This window comes from Coturnix japonica, chromosome 7, assembly GCF_001577835.2.
Source record: "Coturnix japonica isolate 7356 chromosome 7, Coturnix japonica 2.1, whole genome shotgun sequence".
NCBI lineage: Eukaryota > Metazoa > Chordata > Aves > Galliformes > Phasianidae > Coturnix > Coturnix japonica.
Window position 1 is genome coordinate 3,486,668 of NC_029522.1, and position 14,145 is coordinate 3,500,812.

Consider the following 14,145-nt stretch of genomic DNA (forward strand, 5'->3'; position numbering starts at 1 on the left):
CTCCGACAGAGAAGCTTGATTTTATGTGCAAGAAGCTTCTGCCTCCTACATTAACCCCTTCAGCAGCTGCCCTGATATGCTATCTGCCTCCAGCTGAGGAAGGAGATCAACCATCAGCCTGGCAAAGGGGCTGGAGACCCACAGGGATGGGCAGGATGCCCTATTAGAAATTTCCACTTTCAGCCAACTGCAACAATCATGGAATATAGAAGGATCCATAAAGATCACAAAGTCCAACTCCTGGACTTGAAATGGCCCTAAGTAAATAGTCCTACATAATGTTGCAGCTATTCCTCAAGCACAGGAGAGCCACCTGCATCAGCTCCAGCTGCTAGAATGGCTCCAGGAATTTCCCTACACCTGGTTCTATGGTTGCCACAGCCCTACAGCAGTGCTACGTGGGAATGTTGGCTTCCACCTGCACCCTGTGCTGTCCTCAGTAGCTCACAATGCATCTCTGACCTCCCAGGGCTTTTCCCCTTATCCTGCAGAGTTGTTTCTATGGCAACAGAAATGGTTTGCATTTTTAAATGCTTCTGCAAGGACATCCATTAGAGAGCATGATGAACAGAAGGATGCAACAGCGCTCTGCCAGTGTGGGGCTGAGTGGTGGCCTCAGCACAGGGCAAGCAGCTCCACAGCAAACCCAGGTGTCCATCACTCAGTGCAAGGCCATGCTGGAGTATGAGTGCCTCCTCTTCATGTCCTTCTGCAGGGAGTCCTGCTTGCACATGAAAAGAAGATCCAGAGAGGAAAGCTGCGTTACTGGCAGCTTATCACAGAGTTAAAAACAACCAGTTTCATCAAAAAGAAAAGGAAAGCTTTCTGTTTTTTTCTCTTTCCAGAAGATACTAAAATTGAGTGCTCTGTTCTCATTTAAATGGACAAGGACATTCAGGCAGCATTCGCCAAGTTTCCTTCCCAAAAGAGTCTCAGAGAAAGTCCTGTAAGGGATAATTAACCAGCTAACAGGCAGGAAGCGAGGATAAAAATAAGTGGAATATTTCCACCATGGAAGACGATTATCTGTGAGATCTATTCTTGTGATGGCACCATCCATTACGCATTAATTCACAGGAGGACTATCCAAGCGTTGTGTTTGGATGCCTGGCCAATGCCAGAGAAGGCAGCCCCAAAGCCCAGTGCACCTTCTGCCAGGGGTGGGCTTGTCCTAGCTGCTGTCTGCCTGGGGACATCTGGAGTGGTCTGGGAGGTGGCTTCTAGGAACAGGCTCTGCAAGCATCTACCCAGCAGGATAAAAAATGAAGCTGTTGCTATGGGATTCCAGTGTTTGAGTTTTCAGGGAGGTTTTGCTGGCTCCTTGCTTTAGGAAGGGGAGGATCCAATTCACAGAAGATACGTGGCCAGAGGCTATAGAGAAAAGCAACATGGATTTCAAGCAGCTCCTACTAGGAAAGAGCACCTGGAGCAGAGCAGTGAGTTTTGAAGGTTGCTCATATTAATAACCCATCTGTAATGCACAGGCACCAGCACGCCTGTGTGACAACGTTGAGTGAAATTGCCTGCACAGCCTTTGGCTTTGCATCATCTGTTTCCATCCAAAGAAACCACGCAGGAACTGAATTATGGGTTCTTAATGATGGATGGCAAGGGTGGGGCAAGGGGTAGGAGGGATGGGGATGGGCCCTCCCAGCTCTGAACAAGGAACCCACCACCATTTGTGCTGACTGCAAGCCGATCCCTCCTGAGAGACAAAACTCACTCCATCATCTACCTGCAGGACAGAGGTGGCAGTGAAGGTCTCCCTTCCTCCACTAAGCAAAGGACAGAAAGCTTGAGGGAAAACATACTGATGCAGATCTCAGCTGTGTGAAATGCACACTCAGGTGGGACAGGGAACTCAGAGAGGTACTGAACACCCCAACCTGTATGGGGGATCAGTGGGGCTCTGAGCCATACTTGTAGATCTTAGGAGATCACCTCCCTTCTGTTTGTTTAGTTGGTGTACTGCTTATGTGCACAGAAATCACCTGAAACCAGGATGTAACACAAAAGAAACAACCCTTAGCACCCACAACTAATTATATTGATTACATCAATATCAATAAAAAACAGGGAAAGATAAACTGATTGGTGTGGTCTTGAATGAATCATAAAAACACAGAATATCCTGAGCTGGAGTGGACCCATAAGGATCATTGAGTCCAGCTCCTGGTTCCACACAGCACCATCCAAAACTCAGACTGCATTCCTGAGAGCATTCTGCTCCAGCATAGACTCCCCATTCCCACATAGGAATCAGAAAACTCAACAGTGCATTGCTGACAGGGGGAAATTCAGGGAGAAAACGCTACCATATCCAGGAGCCTGGACAGGCTAATTTTGGGCCCTTCGGGTGATGATATTCAGATGTCCCTTCATGTGAGCAGACAGATCATCTGCTCTTTTTTTTTCCCACCACATACAGCAGACAGATAACATGCAGCACAATTTACACTTGCAGGGTTCTGCCCTATGTCTTTGAAAAGCCTTGCCAATCCATAGCACAGAAGGACATAAACATGCAGACACAAGGAGCCCTCATGCTCTAGCCACCAAACTACCTATTGCAGTTCTCCCTTGGCTTTAATCATACCTCACTGGGGACTACTTCAGAGGGAAAACTTGCCCAGTATAGCTCCAGCTGGGCCTCCCCTGCAGTTCACCTGGGGGCTCCCCTATAATTACCAATACCACTAATGAATAGGTCAACAGCGCAGAAAGCCACTGAGTCCTACAAGAAAGGTTGTGGTTTTTTTTTTTTGCTGGCAAACCATGTTAGACTATGCCCAGCTGCTGTCAGAAATGCATTTCCTCTGTGGTGATGCCACCAGAAATCCCAGAGCCATCTCTCCCCTCAGGTCCCTGCTCTGTCACCCTGGGTTTAGATTAAGAAGCTGGTGGGTTTCCTGCTCCCATGGCTTCAGGGCAGAGAAGATACCCAGAGACTGTGAAAACAGAAAGGACAGCAAAGCTGATATTACAGCTGAGCTGTGATGTGTTGAATTGAAGCCCTGCCTCGGGTATGACAGCAGACCAGGTAACAAGCAAGGCCAAGGAAGAAGAGCACACTAAATGGACTGTTAGCATTGCTGGGTTTTGGTTCTAGAAGAGACCTGGCAGGGGGAAAAGAAACCTTCGTCGCCAGTGAAATCCCACTTAACACAAATAAGTGAAATCCTTCACAAAGCCCTGAAAATTCCCACCCTGCAAACACAGTACTTGGTGCCCTGCTCTGCTGCAAAGCTCCACATCTTCCCTCCACCCACCCACCCACCAGCTGTCTCCCTGCTACAGATACATCCGTCCTCATTGCTGCAGCACAGAACAAATGTGCTTCTTGCAAAAGAGCTTCCCCCAAACACCCTTCTCATTTCAGCTAAGGAATGATCTCTGAGGATCAACCACTTGCAAAGCTTATTCCTTCCCAGACCTTTAGTCCTCTGGGCTCCTATTTTCTCTCATTAGGGAATGAGAGCAGACTGCATAGAGATGTAACTGAACAAGTTAAGTTTTTGTATTTGTTGGTGCCCCTCTTGCAGTTGGGTTAGTGGAGGTGCAGGGGTTAAGCTAGTGGGAGCACTGGGCACAGAATTATTCATTAAATGAAGCAGAAAATCCTTCTCTTTTCTTTCTTGGTGCTGCCCAGCCTCACTGGGTGCCTGTAGGACATGTATGACTGTGCAATTGCCACCAACTATCACCAGCCTGCGCTTGAAACTCCGGCATGGAACTCCATTTTGAATTAAATGCAGCTGCCTTTATCTCATCTCAGGTTTTACTGATGGGTAACATACCTGCATTAACTCTACCAACATCTTGGCTAATCAGATGCAGATCTCCAAGACTCAGATCCAAACAGGAGCCTGGTGACAGCACCCCAAGAATGGTTCTCTATCTGTGACCTCACAGAACAGCAGTGGGTGTATAACACTCACACAAAACAACTGCAGGCAAGGTGACCCTCAGGGTGATGCTGGGCACTCTGTTTCTCCCATAAGCCTTACAAAAAATCAGGCCTTAAAAACAGCAGTGTTGAATACCAATGAGAGCTAAGATTAGTGAAGGAGCAGCTGCTTGACATTAGGTGCACCATCCTTCACCTGCCTGGGGCATTGACTGGGGGAAAAATGGCAGAAAGGAGACAACTGAGCTTTATCTCGACTGGTTCTTTCTATCAGTGTCACGAGAACTTACTGAGGAGCTCAGGACCAAAATATAGCAGAGGACCCACCTCTGCCTGGGCCACAGCAATGTCACAGTGCCCATCTCCATGGTACAGATGCATTGGTTCCATGCTTTCCCAAGGCTGTTGGGATCTGCAGTGCTGATCCTGAGATCCTGGCTAAGTCCTGGTACATGCCACCTCCATTATCTTTAGCAAGGATGAGTCAAAGACAATCTCTTCGTGTTAGGTATTCCTCTGGGAGGTCTTGCAATTGCATGAGAACCCCTCTGGGACAAGTTCAGCGCAAGCTTGCCTATGAGTTTTCCCCTACATCTATCTGGCATATGCACCCTGCTGAAGTCACAGATCAAAAAGGACAAAACAGAAAGCCAACAAACCTGATCAGGAGTTTAAGGGAATGTCAAGATCTGTTACTTTCACACCATGCTGCATCTCACCTGCTGCACACACCCTAGTTCAGAGTATGCCAGCACTACCATACAGATTTTCTGTGGGAAGAAACTATAGCTGAGGAATCATCCCTTCTTGGAGGGTGGACGAGTCTCAAAGGCTTGAAGCTGGTGCTAAATCACAGCAGCAGGTTATCTGCATGTGAACTTGTCCACAACAGTGTCAACGGTAAAATCAAGGTGTCTGTCTTTCCTACAAAAGAGAACAGGGCTGAGAAGCTGTGCTACATATTATAACCCAAGTGGGTCACAGGTTGCCCAAGGAGGCTGTGGATGCCCCATCCCTGCAGGAACTCAAGGCCAGGCTGGATGTGGCTCTGGGCAGCCTGGGCTGCTGCTTGGTGACCCTGCACACAGCAGGGGGTTGGAACAAGATGAGCATTGTGATCCTTTTCAACCCAGGCCATTCTATGATTCTATGTGGTACTGTGCTCCAAGATCTTGGTCTTGGAGCTGCCCAAGATATTGCCCAAGTTTCCAGCCTAGTCTAAGCCCTATCAACACACATGGACCAGGCTGAACCCCACCACTCTTTGAAACCCAGCAGGAGAAGAGAGCAAAACATCACTAGCAAGACTCTGGGGAAACAGCCACTTGAATTCCAGCTCAGCTGTAAATGAATTGCCTCCAGCTGCAGCCACCCTGCAATATACTCCAGCTGCAAGCCTGTGCAAGGGTAACGAGAAGAGGGTGAGACTTGTGCTAGCTTGCATTGATCTGGCCTCATGCAGGCAAACCAGAAGCACATGATAGGAAAAAATGACCTTTTTGCTAGGCTTCCTTTGTGTAATTCAATTACCAGGACTAACAATTGCTGCCTCAGACTTGCAAAGATGACAGGGAGGGGCACAAAGTGAGACCACCCGTGCTGCAGTGAGTCAGGTGCTGGGAGAAAGCATCAGGGCTCCTCATTTCAGACACAAGGACAGGTCAGGCTCTGTGCATGGCAAGAGAATCAAAGGAGTGGGGAAACTGTTGTTCTGCCCTTAAAAGAGGGTATTTCAGTATCTCCGTGCAGAGTTTCTGCCAAACACTGATAGCACACAGCTTGCCACAGGATCTGGAGCTGGTTCATTGACAGTGCAAAAAGAGCACCCATTAATTCAACTTACTTTTTTACGAAGTTTTATTTTTAGTGCTTGAGAGCAGCATCAGATTGGCAGCATTATAAATAGAAGACATCTATTTATCCTGTAGTCTGGGTAGCACAGTGCTAAGTCAGTTTTGTGACCTCAATAAATCCAGATTCGGTGCTCTCAGGGATGTGTCACTATAGAAATAACATTTCCTTTTCTCATTCATATGCATGGCCAGGGGGATGGATTATGCCAAGAGGGGGTGCTGGCCTTGTAAGCCAGTCTGATGCTGTTTGATCTGTCTTGATGTGATACAGGCTGACACAGCAACGAGATCCAGCTTCAGATCTCCAAGTCCTTCCCAAGAGGTGGTTCCCTGCCATACCCACACAGCATCACAGTGTCCCTGAATGATGGCCAGCTCTGTGCACTTGATGAAATTGCTGTGTCCTTGTCCACATCAGCAGCACCCATAATGATAGAGCACCCAGGCTAAGAGTGAGAACAGCTTGCTGCTCTGCAAAGGCTGAAAAAGAGACAGCACAAGAAGGAGATCTATCTGGAAGCAGAACCTATTTGTTTGAACAGCATGGAGCTAAGATGGTGGTTTTTTACCAATGTGCGTGACTGTAAATAACTATTCACCCCAAGCTCCTGAAATCACTGAGTTCCCTACCTGGGAACCAACCTGTTTGCAACATGAGTCACACTCCTCTGATGTCTTCCACTGGGAGCCCAAAGAGCACAGAAACCGGGAGCTGAACTGGATGAATTACAGCAGCTGTTGGTTTCTGATCATTTTATTTTCAGTGAGATTTTTATAGTTTCAAAAGCTGGAAGCCTGGACTAGTACAAGCTGCTTGGCTCAGATGCAATGATTTATCTTCAGGAGAACTGCAATGTAACCCGCTGCACTGCCCTGCAGCAAATGTCTGCCTGAGCTGCTGAATGAGCTGCTTCATTCAGACTTCCATTCTCCTCCTCATTTGGCATAGAAGGGGAGGGCAGACAAGTGGGAAGAGGATGTTTCAGGCTTATTGGAGCCCACAGCAGTATGAGAAGATGGCTATGGAGTGGAGCAATCCTTACGGATGTGATCTGATATCCTTAGTGTCTGGGTCTAGAATTACTGCTGGAGAAGTCTAAAGGCTGATCTTCTGCAGGCCTTTCTGTTCATGGAAATGGAAGCAAAATGAGACAGTATGTGGGGAGAGGGAAAAGCAAAAGAGAAAGAAAAATGATGCACAGCAAGATGAGAAAAAAATAAGGCAAGGTTTGGTTGGGAACGTACATTTTCTGCTAAACACTGCTGCCTGATTTTAGAGTTATCATCCTTGGCTCTAAACCCACCACGGAGTCATCACAGAGTTGCAAATGCAGCCCGCTCCATTAAATGAGGACTTCAGCTAGCATCCCAATATTCACAAATGGCACTATATAGCTCAAATGCCAGGCTGGGATGAGATTTCATTATGATTGCTGTAAGGCACAAAAGGCGTTGGAGCTCCCTGGCAAGTGATGATCCCATTTCATGGCAGCTCTTGAGATTTCAAATGAGTTTCCGCTGCCTGAAATGAAAGCTGCATCTTTCGGATGTTTGCAAAAGGAAAAAAGAAAATGGAATTCTGTTGAAATGCCCTAATTTGGGATTCAAATCTAAATCCTGTTCAGGAAAGGAAGGACAGGGATGTGGTGCTGCCTGGAATTCAGCTCTGCTGCCCTGGAGACACAGCAGTGTGCTACCCCAGGAGGGTCTCTGCTTCCTTCCCCAAGGCAGTGAGTCCCCCAGCTCCCTGCAGGGAGCCCAGTTCCCAATACACATTGGGGTGCTCCAGAGAGAGAGCAAACAGGCTGGAAAGCTGACAGCACAAAGAGAGCTTATCAGCTTGGCTTTGCTTGGATCTCTTCATAACCCACCAGCTGAGCTACACAGAAGGCTGTTTTCCTATTTATTTAATAATTAAAGTGTAGCTCCCCCCCTCACCTCCCCCAGTTTACCAAATGAGGTTACAACATTCAGCTGTTTGCCTAAAGATTTGTGCCATGCTGCTCACTGAGGTATCAGAGCCTAGATGGAATTGAGAGAGGATGGAAGGCTTTGCTGAAGGAGAAGAGCTGTATGCACTCACCAGCTGCACATGATGTTAAAACAAACTGCATGCAGGAAGTCAGCCATTTTCCATCTGCTGCATGGCATGGAGTTGCTGTGATTCAGCCCAAGACCCCCTTCCTGGCTTAATACACTCTACATCTACTCAGGGGCCTCTACACCTCCTGTCCTTCATCTTTAGGGCTGAGGACCGGACATCTGGAGGATGCCCAGGGTGTGCTGGGGTCACCATTGCTGGAGATGTCCCATAGCCATGGGGATGTGGCACTGAGGGATGTGGTCAGTGGGCATGGTGGGGTGAGCTGCAGTTGGACTTGGTGATCTGTGAGGTCTTTTCCAACCTGAGTGATTCAATGATTTCTTGGCATGTAGCGCTGCTTGTATTAAAGACAGTGTTTGCTGTGACCCACTTGAAAATGTACACTAGACTTACACAGCCCTGCAGCATGGCCCAGAGACAGGCACAGGTCCAAATTAAAGTGTCATTAAAAACCATTGCATGGTTCAGCCTGAAAGATTTCTTTCATGGTGTCTTAGGTTTGATAGACATTTGCCATGGCAAGGAAAGACATCCTGCAGGGTCTTTAGGAACACTACACTGAGTGTCCATTTCAGTCAATAGCATCTTGATCCAGCTTATTCTACTACTGAAAAAGTCCCAACTGCATTTTCTCCCTGTACTGAGCCAAATCCCCTGAGCTGTGAGATGCAACACAACAGCGGTTGCTTTTAGGGTTGCAGTTTAAAGGAGGAATATGGGAACCATACTAGCTTTCTAATTTCTGATCCTCGGATACATCACATCTAATGGGACTGAAGACACTGCTGGACTGTGACCCACACAGTCCATACCAGTGCATGAGTTCATGCTCTGCCCCTGGCTGCATCCAGAGCCTCAGAGAGGTGAGACGCTTCCAGCCCTGCTGTGCCCCTGGCACTAAGGCATGATGGCAGCGGGTTTGGGGCAGGACTGCCTGCTGGGTGCTCTCAGATGGCAAAACAGTGACTTTGTCCACCCCCAGCTCCATCCTTTAGCAGGAGTCCGTCAAGAGCAGCCTCTTAAGTGAATTCAAGCAACCCTGAAAGCGCAGTTTATATATTTCTAGATCATTAAGCCTTCTCCTAGCGACAGCATTTGAAAGGCATGCTGATGCTTCATCCCCAGCCCCCCTCCCTCCCTCCTTTTTCTGCTTTTTGGCTCTTGAAATTAAAAGATAAGCTTTGTAAATCTCGCAGAGAAGAGGGAACTGTCACTTCAGCTTTAGAAGACAAGCCAGTAAAGAAACAAAATTCCTCTTTTGGCAGAGGAGAAAAATCCATTAATAAAGGCTTAGAAACAAAAGTTCCCTACACAATTAAAGGCAAACCTAAGCCTTTGAAAGCAGAGGGCACGACATTGGAATACACAGAAGTGATAGAGATGAAAGCCTCCATTGTAGCACTGTTGAAAAAGTAAAGAAAGTATCAATGGATGCATTTGCCTAAACCAAACTAGATGAGAGGCTTTCTAGAGAAGGGCTGGAGCCTTCCCATGTGTTTGCACAATACCAAGAGCCGCTGGGCTCAGTCTTAATTAGGATCCTGGGGGCATTACTAGAATAAGCTGGGGAGGGAAGGGTCACAGCAGCCATTATTGGGGGGAAAAGAAACAAAAAAAAAACCCACAAGGCTCCAGCATTTTCAATGGGAAATTTTCCACCTGGGGAACCTAATTTTTCTTTCCAGCTTGTTGAACTAAAGCAAAAACAATCGGCGCTGTCAAGGCATTTGTTCTGCAGGAAAGCTTGCTGAGGACATGGTGCAGCTCTGTGGGTGCAGGTGGCTTTCAGCAGAGGCCTGAATCTCTGGACACCTCCAGAAAGCACTGAGAAGAGCAGGACTGCTCTCACAGTGTAAGAGCACAGAGCCCATCCATATCCCTTATCCTGGGACTGGGATACTAAACAAAACTGCTGTTGGGGTGTTTTCCTCTTAGGACAACAGCCCAAAGCCAGGTTTGGCTTGACCCTAGACAGCTGCACTATGCTGGGAATGTGTTTCCATCCTGAAAACTCCAAGCATGTGAAAAGGAGCATGAAATTCCCCCAACCAGTGATCAACTGGAGTTAGTGTTAATGCAATAAACAACCTGTGATGACTTCTGCTATGTTATGTTCCCTGTGCTTTTGAAGGGTTTCAGCATGGACTGTATTTTTCTCTTGTTTCTGGAGAGGGATATATATCTCCAGAGGGTATATCCCAAGGGGAAGCAGTTTTTCCTGCCTAGTGTGTCAACAGGGACAGTGTGTATTCTCATGAGAGATTCTCAAATTAATGCTAGTTTTAACTTAGGGCTTCATAAGAAGGGCAAAAGATTCTTTATAGCAAAACTCATTTTCCTTGTGAGGTCAGAGGTAGACACTGCATGGTAAGGATGGTGCCCAAGGACACTCAGAGAGCTTCAATGAGCTGCAGGTGAGAGCTGAACATGCAGCACATTTCCAAGTTTGCTTTCCTTGCTTACATGGTGGCTACGCTGGCATCTTTTACCCTCATGAGGTCTATCGCTACAGCTAACTGGTGACTTAATACCACTTTAAATACCCTCTTCAGGGATGCCTTGGGTTGCTTATCAACACAGCTGAAATACGAGAGCAGGAAGGAGCTGTGCCAGGCCCGCTCATAGCCAGAGGATGCCCATGGTGGTCAGACACTGGTGAGCTGCAAGGAGCTGTTCCAGATGGACAGGCGGGGAAATCAGCCTTTCCACTCCGTCTGCCATTCACTTCCTCTTGCTCTGAAGCCCCCTGAGGGTTTCCCATTAATGTCAGCTAATAGCACAATCTCTGATGAAAGCAGCCATCTGGTTTAAAAGGAAAAAGGCAACTCGTTTCACCCAGGTCATCAAGTGGCTTCCCACTGATAATGACTGCATCTGTGGGCATTCATCAAATATGGACCCAGTGACCAAAAGCTGAAGGGCAGCTTTGTTACTTCTCCCCCTAGCCCAGATTTCTCACTCATCTTTGTCTATGGCAATCAGAAGTCCTCTCTTTTTTTCTTTATGGATACCATAAAATATGGATATCATAAAGACAGGTACCATAAAAGCAGATATCACAGATGTGTGTTTGTCCATCCTGTACAACCAAGATCAAAGTATCTTCTGCTATTCACCTACTTCCATGGATAAGAAAGCAAGTAAGAGACATGCTAATTCATGGTCCTCCGCTCTGAGCATAAAAGTAGGTCCCATGGAAGGTTTTAGCTCCTTTTTTATGCTTTCTGTTGGTTGGTTTTATCACCAAGGAGACTGAATTCCTGCACTCACTGTTTTAGACATTCACTGGAACATAAATCCCCACTTCTGTGCCAATGGCTATCACAGCATAATTGCATAAGCTGTGTGTTGCGCGTGTGAGCTTTTCCCACTGTATATGTGATCTGCTGGGTTGTTATTCCTGCTCGGAGGGAAAACAGTGCCCTTCACATCAGTGCTGAGCCCATGCACCTCTTAGCATCATGGCTGGGAGCTGCCACGAAGTTTCCCGCTGCATGGTCATAGAGAGCTCTGCATAAAACACATCAGTGCGTTACAGAAAGGAAAATGAACTCTGCTGTACTTCTGCAGCAATGGCAGAGACCACATCAGAGCATATTTGTGTGACCAGGCTTCTTGCATTCCTGTCCCTTGTGCGCAGGAACGGCTCCCTGCACACACTAATCCTGCTCTCCCAATGACTTTTTCTCCCCCCCCCCCCTTCACCGCTCCTAAGAGTGAGATCAGTTTTCAAAGCAGTGAGGAGCAGCCCTATCTGATGCTGTTCACGGGAGTTCCACGCCTGGGATGCCTTTCAGAGCGTGCACTTACTGAGTTTCTACAGGGTCCCTTAGGAAACAGACTGTCTCATTAGGTTTGTGCAGTGTCTGTCACGCTGCCCTCCCTCTTCACAGCAATCTGCAGAAGCAAATAGCTGCCTGGGAAATCAGAGGCAGCTCTCACACTCACCTCAGTCAGAGATGGGGTGTACAAGGCCATGCACCCTGCTGGCTGTTCAGCTAGGTGAGAGCAATGCAGCAGGTACCTAGGTAAATGGCCAGCCATTGGTGATGCCACTGGGGCTTTCACAGCTGTGAAACCTCAAAGCAAGGCGAGCCCGTGTCAGGTCACATACAAATGGTTACCTAATTACATGTCTTCCCCTATCTGCGTTACAGAGAATGGATACGCTGGAGAGTCGGTTCATCTAATGCCTTGTTGGAGATGTGTCAGGAGAAATACTCAGCCCTGAGGTTTGAAGGCTTCAGGGGTGAATTTGCTGCCTCTCTGAGCCTCTACAAAGTGGCCCAGAGCAGCACCCATGAGAAAAGCAGGCAGAGAGCTTTCGCACTGCTCAGCCCCCCAGTCCACCTCTCAGCATTCCTAGGTGAGACCTGCTAACTTTTCAAAGCACAACCTAAATACATCTGGCCTTCAGGGATATTTTTATATATCAGTCCCCATACTGTCCTTTTCTGGAATCAACAACAAAACTGTATTCCAGTGCTGCTTTACATTATCCTATTTTCAAACCAGTTCTTTCACAGATACCCTGCACCTTTCCCACCCCCTCCTCCTATCTCCCAAGTTTTAGTTGTGTTATCACACAATCTGGGCCCCCTGTGCTTGCAGGAATGCCAACACCTCCCAGGATAAAAACAAAGAAAACTAAAAAAAGAGAGGAAAAAGAAGACTTCTCTCTATGTTGGGATAGTGTAAGCAGCCATCAGCAGCACACTGGTTTATACCCATTCTGATATTGGGCTGTCTGTGGATGCTCTGAGCAAGTCACAGCAGATCTTGATGGCACTGTAGCCTGGATGAGACACCCCTAATGCATGCAGCATCCCAGCACTGCTACATCCTATGGGCCAATGTGAAGTCTGGGTGAGGGGGCTGGCAGCTTCCATCTTTGCTGCAGACAAGGCGATTACTAAATGACAATGGATGAAAACTCTTCTGTCCTGATTTAAACTCATTCAGTGACTTGTGGCATTCCGTACCTTCCATAGTACCCCCCCTCAGAATGAAAATGCAAGCACTTCTATATATACAGATGAAGGTATTGCAATCTCTCTCCATTATCTCCCTCTTGCTTCTGGCTCCTAAGCCATGCAGTACTTGAATGGAAATCACCATTCCAACTCCATACATGCTGTTTGCAGTCTGGATGTGTGCTTCCTGCCTATTGAATGGAGCAAACACACTGCACCAGCTCTGGTTTCCTGCTCCATTCCTCGTCCTGAACCCTCAGCCACACAGCAGCTGTGCTTTTTGGAGGGCTGGAGACACAGAACCTGTGCCTTGGATGGATTTGTTGCTCTGAACACAGGCTTGAATTGGACAAGAAGGAAGGTGTGAGGTACCAACAAAGGGGCTGATATCAGCCACCTCTTCCCCTAATCCACCTATAGTGCCCTGCACTGCCTTGGCAATCTGAGGTAGGGATGTGCTTGATCGCAGGCACCAAGGTGAGGCCATGAGTTGATAATACCACTATCAGGATAGAGCTGCAAAATCTACAGAGCTCAGGGCAGTCTCAGGGAGGTCCAGCCCTGGAAGTGGTGATGAGCAGAGTTTGGCTCTCCTGTGCACATCACTTTGCTAGCTGTTCCTGCAAGCAGGCTGCCTTTCCCCAGCTCCTGCCTTTGACAACATAATCAGAGGAGACAGCAAGGACACTCAATGCTGACAGGCATTCCTCTGAGAGCGTGGCTGTGCCTGCAAGAGAAGCATCTCCACAGTGGGTGATGCAGCAACAGAGCACCTTTAAGTAAGTCAGAGAAACAAAGAATCATAGAATGGCTTATTTTGGAGGGGACCCTAAACATCATCTACTTCCAAGCCCCTTGACATGGGCAGGGTTGCCAACTACTAGTCAGGATCCCATCCCATCCGACCTCCAGGGATTCAAACTGCCCCCAGAATCTTGTCCTTTGCTTACTTCCAGCTATGCATGTGAGCAGGGGGTATGCAAGGTGCCTCTCTGCTACTTTGTGCAGGCTCCACTTTACCAAGAACAGGATTTACCTGAATTTTCAGCTCAAACCACAAAAATGCCTAACTTGTCCTGGAAAACAATTCACTGAGGTTTTCAGCTTGCTGCCTGAACTAAGCTGTAAATGCAGCCTGGCTGCAAGGAACGTTTGAATGAAGGGAGGGATTTCAGGCCTCTAGTGAGTCTTGTTCCAAAGGGCAAACAAAAGCAAACTCTGATTAGAGACATTCAACTCCTCATGCAACAAAAGAGTGGAGGTACTCTATACCTTTAAAAGCTTCTCAGGGAGAAGAAACAAAGCTTA

The 14,145-nt window shown here is 47.6% G+C and overlaps 1 long non-coding RNA gene across 3 annotated transcripts in view; it reads right to left on the reverse strand.

Moving 5' to 3' along the window:
* The window catches only part of LOC107316385, an 82,871-nt gene that overhangs the window by 20,751 nt on the left and 47,975 nt on the right, over nt 1-14,145 (reverse strand). For 2 of the 3 annotated variants that reach the window (XR_001556313.2, XR_004307957.1), the window contains exon 1: nt 3,798-4,910. The exons of the other annotated variant lie outside the window; for it this stretch is intronic. This is a non-coding gene — a long non-coding RNA (uncharacterized LOC107316385). Of the gene's footprint in view, nt 1-3,797; nt 4,911-14,145 lie in introns of those variants that run through there. 3 annotated transcript variants of the gene reach the window in all.